Raw genomic sequence first — 5488 nt, 5'->3', positions numbered from 1 at the left:
GCTCGCTCCTAAGTGCTGAGTCTTTCTGTCCTTATTAACCTCCATCCTCTGCCTCCCCCAGCGTCCTTCTTCTGGCTCACTGTTTCCTGCTGGCCGCCCAGTGCTGGACAGCCACTGTGTTTCTTTTTCTGAGATGAATGAGGAGTAAAAGAGGAAGAGCCCTTCTCCGGGTGGATGACGGGACGTCTGCCTTTCATTTCACCTCTCTTTCCTGGCCTCTCTCTGGATGAGTTTCCCCACTGAGGCAGAATCACTGCCAAGTGAACCCTTTACCTCCTCTCCCCTCCCCAGCCTTCCCTGCTCTGCCCTGAAGCTCTGCCATGCAACCTGTCAGGTTCTGTGGGACCCACGGCGTGATGGATGGGTTGTTTTTCTGGGAGCCACGAGGTCGTGGCTGGAGCTTCCGAGTCCCCTGTGGGCTTCTGCACAGCCCACCCCTCAGGAAAGCGGCTGCGCACAGGGCACCCAGCCCAGCCTCGGCCCCCTCCAGAGCCAGGGCTCCCTCCCGCACTGTCTCTTGGAGTCTCAGGAAAGCTGAAAACTCTTCACTCCAACGGAGGCCATTTTCCGGTCAGAAAACAATTCTTCCACTCTGGAGAGCACTCTGCCTCCAGCTCTGGGCTCCTGGATCCCGGGACCCTGTTTTATGAGGCTTCATCTTTTGATCCTGCTATGATGAAGTGGCACGGCGTCGCTGTCTCTTCAAAGCCGGGAGGCTTTCGTTCCCCGAGCTGGAGTGCACTTGATTTGAACAGGGCACCCTACACGAGCTCTTCTTCACCCAGCTCTGGCCTCCACCTCCCTCAGGCACAGATCGATTCCCCAGGACTTCAGGGTCCCAGCATGAATTCCCACTGAGGAGGACGGCTCCCGGGCTTTAGCTTTCTTCTTAGAAGGAGAAGTTAAACCAAGTTACTATCCCTGTTGACGTCTCCTTTCTGGAACCCTGGCATCAGGTCGTCTTCTGAGTGAAGGGTCAGGCCTTTGGTCAGAAACAGATCCTCTCTTCTTACGCATTGGTGCTGCCTGAGAGGTGGACAGACATTCCTGCTTGGTCCTCAGGCCACCCGGCATTGGGAGGAAGCGGCTGATGGGACCGTGGAGGAGTCAGAAGTTGCCAGGCAGGCAGTGGAGAGGTGAAGGAGGCCTGGTGGTCTGGACCTAGAGACAGTGTACGGAATGAGAGGAGGGGGAGGAGGAAGGGAACTGCGCTGGGCCGGGCACTGTGTGCTGTGTGCGCACACAGGGCTTTGTGAAGCCTTGGCTTTCTCTGTTCCACTGGCTCCCCCAACTTCCGCTTTCCACACTTCCAGTTTCTCTTGCCCCTTCTGTGGGAGCACTCTCACCCCCTGGACTCCAAATGACAGGCAGCTTTCTGGTCCTCACCCACCACAAAGCCTGCCCTTCGTCTTCACCAAGGCCACTTCCTTCCTGCTGCCTTCTGTGCTTTGGGCTTTACCTTCCTCCCTCCCTCCCTCCCTCCCTCCCTCCCTCCCTCCCTCCCTCCTTCCCTCCCTCCCTCCCTTCTTTTCTTCTTTCCTTCCTCCTTCCTTCCTTCCTTCCTTCCTTCCTTCCTTCCTTCCTTCCTTCCTTCCTTCCTTCCTTCCTTCCTTCCTCCCTTCCTTCCTTCCCTCCTGTACTGGGATTTGAATTCAGGGCTTCCTACTTGTTAGGCAGTCTCTCTGACAAGAAAAACCCACCATGATCAGAATTAGTGCAACCTGGTAAGGAAAAGCCTGCTAGTATCAGAACCAGCTTGGCCAGTACTAGCTTGACCTTTTTGCTTAGAAACTGTAACCATTGAGTAAACCAAAGCTCAAAACTCCTGTGTTCTACTCATAATGAAAACCCCCAACCCAAGTGCTATGGAAGGATTATACCCCTGTCAGCCGAGGCTTTGGAGTAGGAAAACCTAAGTTCTCCAGTTCTTCGAATGCCCCCTGCTTCTTTCCAGCGTAAGTGAGTGACTCTTTTTCTTCTTTCACCCTTAAAAAGAAAATTGATTCAGGGTTTACGGAAGTATAGTAGAAAGATCCCAAATCAGAAGCTGTAGCGGTGTCCCTGGGGAAGGTTGAATGGTCGCAGGGCCATGACAAGGCCCTCGGGAGGCAGGGCAGGGAGACGGCTCGGGGCCTGGCCTCTGCCTCCATCCTGGATCCTGGACACAGATCCCCATCTGCCAAAAGGCATCACGTCAGGTCTTCTCCCCAGGATGGCTGTGAGCACAGAGTTTAGCACCGTGTGTGGTCTGTGGAAACCAACAAGTGACATGAGGGGATTCTTTTCAAAATGACTCCTGTGCTTTCTTTTCTTGCCACTTGGAGTACCTGTCCTGTCCTGGTGTCCTTGGTGGGCCCAGCGTCTTATTGGCCCCATAACTTCCAGTTTCTAATATTCAGAATAGGATTAGGCTGGCATGAAGTTAGCTTTGAAATGCAAGATAGATGCTTCAGAGAGTATAAGCAAGCAACTCTAAGAATTGAGAAGGTGGCTCAGTGGTAGAGCACTTGCCTTGCATGCATGAGGCCCTGGGTTTGATTCCTCAGCACCATATAAGCAGAAAAAGCCACAGGTGGCGCTGTGGCTCAAGTGGTAGAGCACTAGCCTTGAGCTGAAGAGCTGAGGGACAGCGCCCAGGCCCAGAGTTCAAGCCCCATGACTTTGTTTCCAAAACTCTGAAGTGGTTACCTTGGCTCTTAGGACAGGGTGGACAGAGGCTTCTGCTTTTTATTTTTAAAAACATTAAGCTTTTCGGGCTGGGAAGGTGGCTCAGTGGTAGAGCACTTGCCTTGCATGCTTGAGGCCCTGGGTTCAATTCTTCAGCACCACATAAGCAAAAAGAAAAAAGCCAGAAGTGGCGCTGTGGCTCAAGTGGTAGAGCGCTAGCCTTGAGCTGAAGAGCTGAGGGACAGTGCCCAGGCCCAGAGTTCAGGCCCCATGACTGGACCAAAACAAAAACAAAAAAAAACATTAAGCTTTTCAAGACAGGGAGGAAATCCCTCCAATGTTCATAGGGACCATCCCTTAACTGAGCAGATACCACATGACCTCCTTCTTTGGAGGAGGAGGAAAGAATGTTCCAGATGTGTTGTTGGCTCCTCTGGTTGGTCTCCATCCCCTCACGTGTGCACAAGAGAAGCAAGCCCATTTTCTCAACAGGCAGACACAGTCCTCACGGGCAAAGGGAGCCCCTGTGCCTGATGCCTCTGCTTGAAGAATCGGCCATAGACTTTTGCACTTCTAGGAAACGAGGCCTAACGGTAGGTCACACTGACCAGAGCAAGGAAGGGCTTAGGAGTGCATGAGAATGGAACCCGGTGGAGTCCTCCAACTTGGAGTTCACACACACACACACACACACACACACACACACACACACACACACACACACACCTAGAGAAAATGGGTGTGTATGGGGAGTGGAGTTTTCTGTCTTCCGTTGTCGTAGCTGTGGGGAATGCTGTGGTAACCTGGCCTGGGTTGGGGGGGGAGGGAAGGAGAACCCCACATCTCTTCCACATCCTGGGCTCCTGGGACACACAGGCAGAGCGGAAGCCCGGTGACCGGCCCTACGGTGTTTTCCAGTCCTGCTTACTATTCAAGAACTGATGGATCCTGGGCTGTGTGTGGGGAGGGGGCACTAGTACTGAGGCTTGAATTCAGAGCCTCTTGCTTTTGCTCTTGGCTTTTTGGCTCTTGGCTGGAGCTCTACCACTTGAATCACATCTCCACTTCTGGTGTTTTGCTAGTTCATTGGAAATAATAGACTTTTCTGCCCAGGCTGGCTTTGAATCATGGTTCTCAGAGAGTAGCTAGGATTAAAGGTATGAGCTACCAGGGCCCAATTGGTTCCCAGGCTTTAAAAAAAAATCATGTCATGTTCCTTATGATTCACTGGGATATATGCAGGATGAGGGCTCCTCAGACCTCATCTGAGGACCCCTGAACCTCTGGACCATGGAAGTGTGGCCCTGTTTGTAACACATTGACATTCTGCCCAACCCATCTCTGAGGAGCACCACGAGGAGGTCAGCCTCTGAATTTTACTCAGGAGATGACTGGAGGTCACCAGGCAAATTAATAGGAATCAGGATTCGAACTCAGGACTGCCACACAAAAGCTTGCTCCTTCCTTCACACTAGTCTTCCCGGCTTGTGCACTGTGGACCTTCTGGAAGGGAAATTCTGTGCTGGGGCTGACCTGTGCCCAGTGAGGGGCGTCCAGTGGTACCTCCGGCTTGCCCACCCCATGCCAGGAGCACTGTGTTCTGTAGTTATGAGACACTCGTACCCAAGGGCAAAGTTAGCTGATTGAGGATCATAGCTTGTGATGAACACTTCTCAAACCTGGCTACGAATCAGAGTCACATGGGAGGCTGCAGAACACAATCCCTGCATCTTCTCTCTGGGGTTTTGGTGCAGAGGTTCTGGGTGGGGCTGGAGAACTTGCATTGTGGTGAGTTCCAGGTTCAGGTGGACACGGGTGGTGTTGGGGTGGCACTAGCTCACCGATGGCCGGCTTGTCCTCCGAGAAAGACATAGGCTGGCACTAGTGACATTTGCAGAACAGAGAAATACCTGGGAGGTAAATCTTGGCAGCTGGAGTTTGGGAGTTTAGACATCACACTGTTGGGGTAGGGCTGATGGTAGGACACTTGCCTAGCATGTGCAAAACCCTGGGTTTGACAGTACAAATTGAAAGGCAGCTACCAAATTGGTGGTTTATGGACAGATAAAAAAATCTAGTAACTTTTCCCCTTCAACTAATGCTACTGACTAAAAGGAGAAGAAACAATCGAAGGAAAAGTGGCCAAGACAACTGCCATGAATCTTTTATTTTATGATTTTATTTTAATTAAGTGGTTGTACCACAATCAACCTTATTTTTCCAACACAGCCTCCCACCTGGTTTTATTGAACCTGTTCCGAGTGGCTCTTCTTTTAAGTTTTCTGCGATGAATTTCACATAAATTTCCCGGGGCTATGGGAAAAAGCACTTTGCTTAGTTCCACATAATATGTAATACCTTCTCTAAATAATTGGTGTTGGCACAGCAGAAAATGGCTGGAGTAGACGTGACACCTTTTTTTTTTTTTTTTCCCTGCGAACTGGAATGATAAAAGGAAGCACCGCAGCCTGAGCTTCAGTAGACAGCCTACATTTAATCTTCTAGATTTACTAGACGCATTTTGAAGTCATTGTGTTTTAATACTCATCGGAGCCTGTCCAGCATGCCTTGTGCCAGCCCTTCACTGCAGACAAGAGAATCTGAGACTACACAGATCCCTCCCCAACCCAGCCAGCCCTGAACAAAATCAATAGCTCTCTGCTGGGAACAGTATTTTTTTTTATTGTTGTCTCCCTAATTTCCTCTACTCTTTTGCAATTTCTTTCATTACTGCTGCTCATTTAATGAGACCTTAGAGTTTGGAGCCAGATGGTGACTTTTTCTTTGTTTTAATCTGGAAGGCTCCACTGGGCTGGAGTTC

This window comes from Dipodomys merriami, unplaced genomic scaffold (assembly GCF_024711535.1).
Source record: "Dipodomys merriami isolate MVZ:Mamm:240054 unplaced genomic scaffold, mDipMer1.0.p SCAF_1, whole genome shotgun sequence".
Taxonomy (NCBI): domain Eukaryota; kingdom Metazoa; phylum Chordata; class Mammalia; order Rodentia; family Heteromyidae; genus Dipodomys; species Dipodomys merriami.
This window is presented reverse-complemented; position numbering follows the sequence as displayed.